The 13,495-nt window shown below is 25.4% G+C and overlaps 1 long non-coding RNA gene across 2 annotated transcripts in view; it reads right to left on the reverse strand.

Annotated features, from left to right (window-relative positions):
- Positions 1 to 4,399, reverse strand: part of LOC129612691 (uncharacterized) — a 117,081-nt gene extending 112,682 nt beyond the window's left edge. Inside the window, exons 1-2 of one of the 2 annotated variants that reach the window (XR_008697266.1) lie at positions 4,069 to 4,399; positions 3,932 to 3,993 (exon numbers count right to left, since the gene is read on the reverse strand). This is a non-coding gene — a long non-coding RNA (uncharacterized LOC129612691). Of the gene's footprint in view, positions 1 to 3,931 lie in introns of both variants that reach the window. The other variant, XR_008697265.1, reaches the window with a different exon arrangement.
- Positions 4,400 to 13,495: the final 9,096 nt, after the last annotated feature.

Consider the following 13,495-nt stretch of genomic DNA (forward strand, 5'->3'; position numbering starts at 1 on the left):
AAATATTCATTCATTCATTGCAGTTTTTAGAATCTTCTTTTGTCCTTTCTAAAAAAATCTCATTCAAATCCCGTATCTGTATATAAATTATAATTCTCTATCATTTACACAATATAATACTCAAATTTCGACATACATTAATTTAAATTCATATTATATTACACAGCGTTCTCTAATCTACTCCTTACTAAAATATGACAAATTTGATTTTAGCTATCAGTCCTCAATAAAATTTAATTTCCGCTTAGTACAAAAAAAATAATGGAAACAACCAGACACCATATAATGGAAAATAAAATTGACATACATTATTTATTCAATACCGCAAAATAAATTTAAATATTTTCAAAAACTCAATGGAAAAGGACATTAAACAATTAACAAATTCTATACCGGTTTGGATTTCGAAGGGGAGCTTCGATGCAACAAACCGAGAGGTAATATGGTAATCCTTAGCGTATAAAGGCATTCCAAACAAACTTGTGGAATCGAAACATGGCACAGATCAGTTAAGAAAGAAATAGGATAGAGCAGCAAAACATGGCCCGAAATAAAGTCACTGATACACAATAGAATTATCTACCTAAGGAAGTAAAAAAAGAATTTAGGGTGTAATTGATTAGATGGAAACTAAATTATTACTAGTCCCTGAAATAAAAATTATTTGGTGCAAATACAAAATTATGGTGTTTTATTTGTATTTCAAACCTAAATTATTAAAGATAAAGGAAGTATAGAAGCATAGTAAATAGAATCTAAATGTCTATATTTATTTATTTCCAAAAAATATCTTAGAATTGACTTTTATTATCTGCATGCGTAGCAATATGTTTATTCATTTGAAAGATATTTGTGTATAGTAACAAAAGCTCTTTATAATGAGATTTACAGTCTCTTATATTGTGCATATGGAAAAGTATTTTTCAATTGAAACACTGTATGTGGTTTACCTTTTCAAAAAGAAAACTCCATACTCTTTCCTCATCCCTTATTAAATTATTATTTCTCAATGTGTGCATACATTCTCTCATGCATAGAATAAAAATACACAAAACTACATAAAATCATAATGTGTGCTACGTCTTCTATTTTAAATAACAAAATTTTAAAATAATTTGGTATCAGATTCACATACCACCATCTATTTTTACTTGAAGGATATGTGATAAAACAGCAAGTAGTATAAAATGAACACTTCATCCTATAGTATGTTAACGATGTTCATAATAATAATATAATCTTAAGAATGTATCATAAGGATTTAAGAATACAGTTTTTTTCTTAAATGTATCTTTTATCATGTATCTTTAAATTTTTCTTTTCACCATATTCTCAATATAATATGTGTGCAAAAATATGCTATTACATTGTTTGTTAATGTTTATATTCATTGCTTGTTTTTTTCAGTTAAATTTCCTTGCTCGAAAACGTTATGAATTCCTGACAATCTTAAATATTATTTTCTTTTAAATTCTTTTCCTAATAAAAGTTCGATTTTGAATAGATATAAGTTAAACATAAAAAAAAGCGAGATATTGGACATAAAGGCAGAAGTCAACGAATATTAAAACGTTCATTGATCGGAATTGAATCCCCGGGCAAAAAATGTAAATTGGCCAAATCTTGTCCCAAGAAATGTTAAATTTGTAATAGAGTCGACAAACATCTAACTAGTACTATTCTAACTATTCTATCGCAAAAGTAAATACAGTGAACTTTAAGCTTCTCAGAATATCCGCAATCTGGCGTGACTCTAATAGTAAATAACGTTGGGAATAGAATACAAATAAATACTGCACTGAGAATCCTATGTTTGCTGGTTGAAAAGAAGTTACACAGCGGTGGTGCTACCGACCATTACTATATGTGAAGTAGTAAGAACAATGTGGCTGAAATACAGTTTAAGAAGTTCGAAGATTTCGGAACAAGCTACGAAATTTTATGAATAAATACCAAATGCTTTGAAGCTATCCATGCAGCTATTATACAAGGTTTTGACGATGTGAGTTGGCGGTAGTATAAAAGTTGATACAATTCCAAATTTATTTTGAAAAACCGAACAAATACTACTTTTTGAGTTATAGTTTTTAAAACTATTCCTTCTGCATGAATATTTGTTAGTCGGCAAACTTTATCATAAATTTTACCATTTTACTTTTTTAGTAATTTTAAGGATTATAGTATATAGTAAAGTTATTAGTTAAAGTCCTTCTTTTTTTTACTTCTTACACCAGTATGCAAAGAAAGTGTCGCGTCTGTATTTCATGATAATTCAAAAAATATCACAATGAGAATAAAAAGTTTAAGGAGCATATTGTAACCAACTATATACATAGTGAAGTGGATAATAAGCATATGTACTTATATACATATGTGTGAATGTATAATAAAATGACAACTTGTTTGTTGATTGTTATATTTGCCTTTGCTAATGTCACAAAAAAAAAAAAAAAACTCCGTCTTCTACATTGCAATATTCTTGTAAATTAAAGTTTCAAGTTTTTCATTTTTTCTGAGTCTGAGATTATTATTTTTTGAACGATTATGATGTTTAAAAAGTGCTTGCAATTTATAAATTAAAAAAAAAAAAATATTTCTTTTTGCAGTTCATGACTTAAAAGAAAGCAATTATATGGAGCGTGATGTTATGGAAGTGGATGAATTATGAGTCCTTCGACAACCCTTTAAATATTATGAAATTTTTTTGTTTGTGCAAAGTTAGAAAAAATGTCACGAGATACGAGTATAAGGGATTTAAAAAAATTTATATATAAAAATTATGAAAATAAGTAATTATGAAAATTTATTTTCAAGTCACAGGAACCTTAAAAAGGTGATTTAGCTGTGAAAAATTCCATACATTTGAAACAAAAATAAAAGTACAGCATATGATGAATGAAAAAAAATATGAGGGATTTGAACTACTATACAATCCTAATGACCTATTACAAAAGGTAAAAGAAAAGGTTTTTCATATGGGAATTTTTACTTTGCACCAAGAGTTTTTAGAAATGCATGTGCATTGATTTTTTTATAATAATTGTCTTTATTGTTATTGTATTTTAAGATAAATATTTAAAAATATGCTAGAGAAACGAGAGAATAATATTTCTTCTACTTACTGGCAAAGTTGAGCCAGTTGTGATTCGTGAAGAACTATAAAAATAAATTGGAAGGGAAAAGATTGAAGCTATGGAGAATCTATCTAGTGAACAAGATAATGGAAATCTTATTTCAAATGAAAATGGATAAAACAATTAAGAATACAGCAATATTTTATATAATTATTTTTCAGTTTAAACTAATTTTAATTTCAATTTAGAATTAGTTGTTCTTCTTCAGAACAAACTGCAGTAGATATTACAAAAAAAGGATATTAAAAAGATGATCTATTTTCTAAATCAAATAAAGTTTAAATCAAATTGAGCACTTATATTATAAAATTTTCTTGTTTCAGAAAGCAAAAATAAATTTCATATCTATGTTAATAAAAACTTAAGATAAACATCTTATATTCTTAATCTTAGTAACCTGACGATCATACTACATTAGAAATATTTATTTTAAAACATAAAATTTATTACAATAAACGGAATTTAATGAAAAAAGTCCTACCATACAGAAGATAATATCATAATCACGGATAAAAGATGAATGAAAATATGATGAAAGAAATTTTTTAATAGAAAAAATTCAATTATGAAATAAACAATTTCATTTTCTTTAAGTTAAGATTTTTCTTGCAAAAATAATTTAATTTATTTTTGAAAGTTATTATTAAAACTAAAAGAGTATTAATATTATTTATTCCTTTTAAAAAAACAGGGTTAACTTTGATATAATTTGTAAATATAATAAACAAATGCCTAAGTTAAGACCATAAAACGTTTTTTTAAAAACGAAATTAATTTTAAAGCAATTGTAATTGTACCTTTAATTTAACGAGTAAGAAGTTTCCCAAAACAAAATTTAAAAAAAATACAATCGTCCTCACTACAATCAAAAAATACAATCAAGTGGTTAACGGGTTAAATCATTCCAATATCTCTTCTATTCAGTGTTACTCACATCGGATTTAGACAATGTTCATATTGGTAGAGTTGATAATATTCTGTTTTCTCAACCAGTTTCGCTTTTGCTTAATTACTTTTTTTTTCCAAGTACCTTGGGATTTTTTGATGATGAATTTTTTCGTACTGGTGTTTTTATTTTAGTGCTATTAGTTTATTTTTTCATTGAACTTGCTTTTTGTTTGATTAATCTTTATTTCTTCATTCCAGTTCCTTATGAGGAGCACGTTACTCTTCCATTCATATTGCTTTTATATTATTCAAGTATAAGGAATGTTTCTCAATCTTTCCCTTTTTGAAGTTAAAATCATATGAGAAGTGACTTGCTCTTGACCCTAAAAAAAATTACAGTTTATGAATTTAATTAACAATATTAAGTAATCAATTGACAATAAAGTACTATTATTCTTCATTAAAGATTTAATACAATTATTTCACTTATCCTTCAAAAAATTTTAAATGTAAGATCAAAATCTTTGTAAACTTTTACAATTTTCATCATAGTCTTCTTAGAATAAAGCTTCAAAATCGAATAACGAAATATTATTAATTGAAAAATTGAAGAAGAAGTTTCTTAAAACTTAATTTAATTTTCATCAAAAAATTACTTTTCAATTAAAAAATACTTCTTTGTTATAGCTAGACTTTTTATATATTTTAAAAATTGATATTCATGAGAAAAATCAACATTAGTTTTTTCTTTCCGCCTAAAGCGTTTAGTGATTTTTTTTTTTGTAAAATTCAAATAACATTTCGAATAATTCCCGAAATATTTCAATTAATTAAATAGGTATTTCAGTAAAATTTCAAATATGGCATTTTTCCAATTTGAATAATGAAATTATTTTATAGAAAAATTAATTTTGCAATGAATTTTGTTTGAAATTTTTTTTCCATGCAAAAATTTTCAAGGACTTTTTAATATATCAGGGTAGATTTAAAATTGAAATTGTTTTTCTTTTTTTGATATGTTTTAAAATTGTTGCCCAACGCACTCCTTAACTTTGTCAACAATTATTCTGATTTGGAAGAGTAATGAAATGAAAAAATTGTTGTATAACTCATATATTTGTTAAGTTCATTGAAAGTTCAAACTCTGAATATTCTTAAAATGTTTTAGGAACAATCGAAATTTTTTAGAATCTTTCATTTGTATTTCTTATACTAATAAGTGTAATCCAATTTACTTAGGTCGTTTCCCAGTCTGTTAAAGATTTGACAATCAAGTTAATCACGTCATTTGTTAAATAAATATTATTCGTTAAAATATTAATCAGTTGCGTTGGCTAATCAGAACTTATAACGCATACTCGCATAGAATTTATGATTAACATCAATTGCACGCATTAGATATACTGAGAAACGGCGTCATTTTCCTGTATTAAGCCAATTTTACAATTCAATATAGTTCAATTAACTTAAAATATTAAATAGAATAGTAGAAGAATTCATTATCGTATTCCCTAATTCAATTAAATTCATATTATATATTTAAAAATTTTAATTATTTTATATTTACATTATGTTATTTCACACTATCTTGATAAACAAAAAAAAATTATTTAATTAATTTTGCTTTATTCACAAATTAACTTAAATTCACATATTAAAACATTTATCTTGCATCATTATGTAGGCACATCCTTTTTATATTGTTTAAGAATACTACATACATGAAAATCATTATCCTTTTCACTCTCCAAATTTAATTCTATATAGTGAATTTTGTTAAAAAATAAAAAGAGAAATTCTTTTTTTAATTTGCTCCTTAAATATTATTTTAATTTTTATTTTAAACTTTTTTAAAAACCTCATACCATATCCTGGCGTTAAATTAGGCCGACTATTGTTTTAAATGACTTTCTTTTTTTTTTCTCTTCTTTTATTTTATTGTTATTTGAAAAGGAAACATTTTTTCTCTTTTCATTACTGTGCTTTTTTTTCTCTCTGCTGCTGTTCTTTTTTTTTCTGGGATAATTTTTCCGCTCTTAACCATCTCTACATTGTTTTTATTTTACTTTCATTAATTTTTTTTTTTACTTTTGTTTAAAAATTTTCACCTGGAAAACAATATTGCTGTTTTGCCCCACAAACTTGGGGAAAAAAGGGAAAATGTTTTGGGTTGTTTTTCATTCATTCTTATAAACATTTGTGTATTCCAGGACTCGCTTCTGGTACCATTAAAATTTTCGAAATAATTGCTGTCTCAGATGTTGTACATCGTCATCATTGCTATTATTATTTTCGTTTTGCAAATTGAGCGCACATATACAAGATGATAATGAGAAAAAATGGGTATAGTATTTATAATACGCTCAATCATTTTAGGTATTTTTTTTTCAGAAGACAGAGAGTAGTGATGTGAAAAAAGAGTTGAAGAGTAGCGAGAGGCAGGTTATGATGGGATGTTTGTTTATCAAAATGAAAATTTTTTCAAAAGATTACAATAATCTTAATTTTATTATTGTATAGTCTTTTTTTTTGATTAATGACGTTCTAATTGTAATTAGGCCAACTGTTTATACGGGTATTAAAATTTTAAATAATAATTATTTTATTTAAAGGGAAATTTTATTATAACTCCTATTTATTTATACATTATGTATATTTGCGTTAACTTATTTCGCTTAAATATTATTGAGAAAACGAAAATTAATTTTTAAAAAGAAGATTAATTAATTAAAATTGAAATAAAAAACATTTTATTCTATTAAGAATAATCAGCAAATTTTTAAAACATTTTGATGTGATTGTGGTTTTTTGTTATTTTTAAAATTAAATTGTTCCTAATAATATAAAATTAAACATAACATCAACTCAAACATATTGTAAATTATGTTAAAAGCGCACGACATACCTACAGAAGCGATTTAATTTAGTATTTAATAAGAGAGGTTTTCCTTTCAAAATAATTTTAAGCAGAATAATATTAAAGAGCTAATAGTAATTATATGTTCATATATCAAAATAATTTCTGAAATTATTGAGCTTCATAATCAAAATATTATTTACAACTGTGTCCAATTAAATTTGTCGTATCAAAACAATATTCTCTTCTTAATAATAAATAAGGACGTGTCCAACGGCCTCGATGGATCCATGACTTCGTTTCATGTTGACCTTAAAGGGCCGACTATGAAGCGAACATTGTGAATAAAGCAATACAGGATCCAAAGGCTGGTGATTTACAGAATCCACCTTAGTACTGTTAGAGAGATCAACCGTAGATTTTGGTCCGAAGGCGAAAAGCATTGTGAGGCCTTACGCCGTAGATCTGCTTAAATGGCAAATCAAATTGGCTCTGGGGTTGTGATCTTCTATTTAGATGAGACCAAAACCAAAGATGAGGCGGATGTAGATGTGTACGGAAATGATGTGGTTCAAATTGATTTCAATCATCCTTTTCTAAAATCGAGATAAAGTTTTAAATCTTATAATTAAATATCTAAAATACGATTTAAATTTTCTCATAAAATCATATTATATATAATTTAATTTAATTATTATTTAAAAAATTATAACTTCTACATTTTCAAAATTATTCAACCCTACAAAAACCAAAGACATTTTAATCGCATAATTTGTTCAACAATCACAAAAATACAAAATTGCGTACTTCGCAAAATTTTATCAAACTAATTATACATATTTCATTCTTATATATCATTTTTTATACATACATATTTTGTATATAGTACATTACATAATCATCTACCACTAACAAAACCACTATACTAACACATTATATAATTGGGTATAAATTTGTTAAAATATTTTATTATCCTTGCAAATAGTATGAGAAAGTATAACAGAAATATTCAAGAAGCAGTGAAAAAGGAAACAGGCAATTTTCCCTCTCTTAATTCATCAATATGTAATTCTGATTGTATACGTATACATAAGGTCAGGCACGTGCATCAATCATTATACAATATTTGAGACTGTACAAATAAAACGTATAATTTTGACTTTTGTCAAAAGACTTAAAAAGAATAGAACAACTTGCAAACAAACATACAAGAATACAAATTAAAAAAAGGAAAAAAAAGCATGTAGACAATTAAGTTAAAACCACAGTCCACAGCGTTAAGAGTTGCAATGTACAATGTTTTGATGATAAAGATTAAATTGTTTTTGTTCTTTTTTTTGTTAGAAGTTCTATTGTTCATTTTTATTGCGGTATTTAGAACTTCTATTCTCTCATATTATTCTCCATGTACATCATATTCAGTTGGAAAATCTTTTAACGAGAAAACGTTTTCATGAGACATTAGACAATTTAAAAAATGCATGCTTAAGGCTTGACAAAAAAAATATCAAAAAGTTGCTATAAACAGTTTTACTGTTCTCTATTTGATTTTTTCTGTTTTGGAGACACGAATTCTTACTTACAAAACCATTGATTTACAAATTAAATATTTCCGAATAATTTCAAATCAGTTATTTTTAACGCCATTTTTTCTTTTTCTCTAAAATGTCATTCTTGTGAATAGTTAATGCTTAACTTTCAACAAAAGAAAATCCTATATGTATAGATAAATGAAAGCGAAAAAGAAAATAACTTTCCCAAACATTTATACGGAAGGGACCGGAGTTTACAAAAACCAGAAAGAAAATGAAACTAACACAAATATTTAAAACAAAACTAAAATGACGAATTTTCGAGAAAAAAAAACTATAAGAAAGTTTTAGTTAACCAACTTTCGTGGTAAAAGTTATTAAAACAATGCAACGTCGTCTGTATAGCACCACAAGAGTAATAAAACAAAAAAAAATTGCAAAAACTTAAAGTGAAAAGAAGTGCAATTTTAACTAACGGTAAACCACATGCACTTTGTGTAAAGTATTCCATTAGTAACTAGGTATATGTAGGATAATGCAACTTTTACGCATGCATGTATGCACATGTATAACTGTTATAATTGTTAAAGTAAATAGAATTACAATATGAATTTTTTGAAAATTTGGAAAATGAACCTGAGAATAATTTTTAGTGATGTTCGGAAATATTTGCAGCTTATTATACAGAACCTAAATTCCAAAAATGTTTTTTGAATTTCTTAGTTTTGCACTGTTATAAATAATACACTAAATCCTTGAGATACAACTACATCTTCTTTTAACACGACTTGCGACAAAACTTCGAGCTACAACATAAATTTCTGGAGCCAAAAATGGCGCATCTCGCAAACTTAATGTATTTTAACTTTCATTTCAAGATCGCAAAATATTTTTAATTTTCTAAAAATCATCATACTTGCAGTCACAAATTTCCATTTAAATAATTATTACTTTACAAGTCTAGCGCAAAAAAAAAAACTTTTAAATTACGGTAATTGAATATGAAATTTGGCATATTGTACCCAAAATATAAGGGTAAATTTAAAAAAATGGAAGGTGTACTGTTTCTATACCTTTTATAAACAATTAAAATTTGAAATTAAAATTATGGTAACCGGTACCATATTGTTAGCCCAGCCCCGGCCAATTATAAATTTCCTTGTTCTCTTTTTTTGTTTGTAATGTTTATTAGACTATTCAATAAATGTACTCTTTATATAATATTTAAATGAAATTACAAGGAGACAATTTTCTACCAAATATTCTTCATTTTCTCTTTTCTGTTTTTTGAATTTCCTGATACAAATTTTTTTTGCTTTTAACTTTCTTTTCTTTTAATTTTATCGTGCGCTCAATATTGTATTATACGAAAATGGTAAATATGTAAAATTCTATTGGAGAAAGAAAAGAAAATAGTGGTGAACCCTTGGAAAACACATCATCATATGTGACATTTTGGCTGACGAGCATATGATCACAGATGACATATTATGAGGAGAGGAGAAAAGAGTGATGGGAGAATTTTATGTCAACTTTTTTATTAGTTTAAAACTGTAAAATTATCACAATAGAGCAATTATCTCTCCTGTTGTTTTCTTCTTGTTTTTGCTTTTAAGCAAGTTTTGTTCTATGAAAAAAAATTTTTTTTGGTGAATCCTTTTTAAAATTCTTGAATATGTTTCACATTTATTTCAATAAAAAAAATTTTTTTTTGTTTTTGCTACTTTTTGTTCTTGTTTTTTTTTATTACAACAACACGTGTGTTTATGAAATGTACATGAATGTATTTTATACGATTAATAAAAGGACGTTTTTTATACTTATTGCTCACACGTTTTACGCCAAAGTAGGAAGAAAAAAAAATAAAAATTTAAATTTTTTTTTTCAAAAGAAATTTTTCACTTATTTTTTATTTGTTCTATTTTTTTTGTATAGTGCAGTATGGATAGGTGAGATGTGGTGGTGTAATACTTAAAGAATGGAAAAAGAGAAAATGTATCACTTTTTAAAAGACCCTTTTATATTTCTCGATTTTTTCTTTTCTCGTTTTTTTTTTTATTTTTTTGTGTCAGCCTCTTTTTTAATGCTGCTAATGTTAATGAAACCGATGACGATGATGTCAATGATGCTCTCAATGTTAATAATAATAATTGTACACGTATATATTGTATGTAAATGTGTTACTGATGATGATTACATTGACGATGATTATTATGATTATATGTATGTTAATAGTGACGATGATTATGGTGATAGTGTGTGTACAAAATGAATTAAATATAATTATTGTTGAGGGTAAATAAATTTATATTATGCTTTTATAAATTGTGCTTATATTATATTATACGTATATTTATGTATATGTATGTGTGACGGATTGTAAATATAATAATGATTATGAATGGTAATTAAGATGAGTACTTTGACAGAAGCTAAATTTATTTTTAAAAAAATGAAATTACAGTCGAATACAATTTATTTATAGAAACATTATCAAATTTGTTTTCAGAAAAGTCACAAATTTTATTGTTATTATACAGGGTGTATTGTGATTACACAGGAGCCAAAGCTCTCAGAAGATGATTCGTAGGAGTTTTTCTTGAAATCGTGCCTTCTTTGATTATTCTTAATTTAGAATAACAATCGTTTGATATTTTCTTTAGGTACTTTCTTTTTAATTTTCAAACATAAATTACACTATGACATGAATCAAAACATAGGTACATACCTAAAGCATTAGTAGTCAACATTAATATTTTAAAGTACATTAATTTAATTTTAGTTCGAAATTTAATAGACTTAAAACTGTATGAAGAAATAACAATAATTTATTAAGACAATAATATATAGAGTATCTGAAGGATTGCCACATTTTTTATGATTATATTCTAGTAGTTTTTACTGTACGTACTACACTTTATTTCTGCGTGTTTCCACTCGAAATATTTTTTGAATTAACTGACGATAGAATATAAAACAAAATTTATTATTAAAACACATATACGAATGAAGGGGAAAAAATTTAAAAAAAAAAGAAAATTATTATACTCGTAATAATATGACATGTGGTTCATTTACTATGTATAGCGCCTAATTGATGGATAAAAGTTAAAAAATTATGCAGTACATAAAAAATACCAAAAAGAAAAAACAGTATATGTAAAAATAAAATTAAAATAATAATAAGGATAATAAGTAAGAAGACAATAAACAAAAGAAGAACAAAAAATTTTCTAATATTTACGTTTCATCCCTTTTTTTTTGTTTAAGGATAATTATAATTATTATAATTTTTCTTATTCTTTGCACATTAGACATTTCCGTTTTTACTAACTTGTAAATTTTTTTCTTATTTTCCTTCCCCTCACCTTTGTGATGAACAGAACTACAAGATGGAAAATACAGGATTGTTAATAAATTTTATTAGTGTGCAATAATGTAATTGTAAATAAGATGATAAAAAAACAGAGCATTGTTTAGCGACTAGAAAATTTAATACGATAATAAAAAGAATGGGATTAAAATTAAAAGTATAAAGGAAACAAAAAATGGGTATAAAAGTGAAAAGGGTTGATCATTGGTCCTGCCATTTTACTTTTTTTTTATACTCTTCATTTGGTTCTAACATGTAACAAACAAAAAAAAAATGAAAACAATTACAACTAGAAATAAATTTTAATTCTAAGATAAGGGTAAAATTATCTACCAAGGGGTGACTAATTGTTTTAGATTGAAAAATTTTCTAAAGATGTAATTCTATTAAAGCATATACACACAAATAATATTCAAATTGATTTAGACCGCAAATTTTATTGTTGTATGTAGTTTTAATCAATTATAGGTAATTATCTTGATTCACATTTTGTTATTTATTTTTTTTTTTGTTTTTTATTTAATATTTTGAAGATCTAATTGATTAAAAGGATAACAAAATATAAATAATTCAATAAAATATAAGTTATAATTAAATAACAAAGTAAAGGATTACGTATATGACGATGATAAAACATTGTGGTTTTTATTGTGTGAACAATGACTATAAAAAATTCGCTTGAAAAACCATGAGAGATCATTTTAATTTAATAATAACTTGTTCCCTAAAGAAGCCCTCTTAAACCCGTTTTAATTTCAATTGCTAGAATCTTTTGTGATTCTCATTCTTATATATGTACAGAAGCACTTCATCAAAGTCCTGTATGTCAAACTGATGTATCACAATCACATGTATTCCGAAGAGAAAATATTTTGCATTTTGCATTAATTAACTCTGTGCAATTAATTAACAACTTAATTTTTGCATAATAATAGGTTCGGGCAATAATTAGTAAACCGAGCAATTTCTTTACTATTTTTAATTTCGCTATGTCAGATAACTGATCAGATGTATAAAAGTTTCTCTTTAATCACGAACGTGACCAAGTATTTAGTTTATCACAATCTTATCTATAACATAAACATTTCTTCATCAAAATTTAATATGAAATTCACTTTTAAAAGAAATTAAACAAATAAAATTATTCGTTCAGTAAATATGAGTAAAAAAATTTTCCAAGGACTTACGCACTTTTTTTTTTAACCTGATACATCACTTATATATTTTTATTTCTAATTTAATGCACCTTCTGTCATAATTTTACTTTAGAAAATTCTTAAATAAAACAAGTTAAACAATATTTGCCCCCAAAGAAGAATAATATGAAAACCTTATAAAACAATTTACCACAATAAATACAATATTTTAGCCGGTTAAAATTTGCCCTTTAGCGATTACCAGTTTTCAAGAGTACATACTTCAATTGGATGCAAAGAAATTTATGAGGTTTTATGCGGTACTTTAAAATTTTCTCATATTTGTATAAAATGTTTAAAAAAAATTTCACCAAAATATTAAGCTTTAAGTGATTCCTTTGTTTTTCGTTTGTATACATAGGTATACATGGGTACACAAAAAAAGGATATCTTAATATTTGATTTGTATTTTGAACAGAACCAAAACCAAGAAAACAAAAACTAAAGAAAACAAAAATTGCTGTGTATAATAAAAATTAAAGTTAGCCCTTTAATAAACATTTAAGGAATGCCTT

The sequence above is a fragment of the Condylostylus longicornis genome, unplaced genomic scaffold, assembly GCF_029603195.1.
Source record: "Condylostylus longicornis isolate FDR11 unplaced genomic scaffold, ASM2960319v2 ptg000076l, whole genome shotgun sequence".
Taxonomy (NCBI): Eukaryota; Metazoa; Arthropoda; class Insecta; order Diptera; family Dolichopodidae; genus Condylostylus; species Condylostylus longicornis.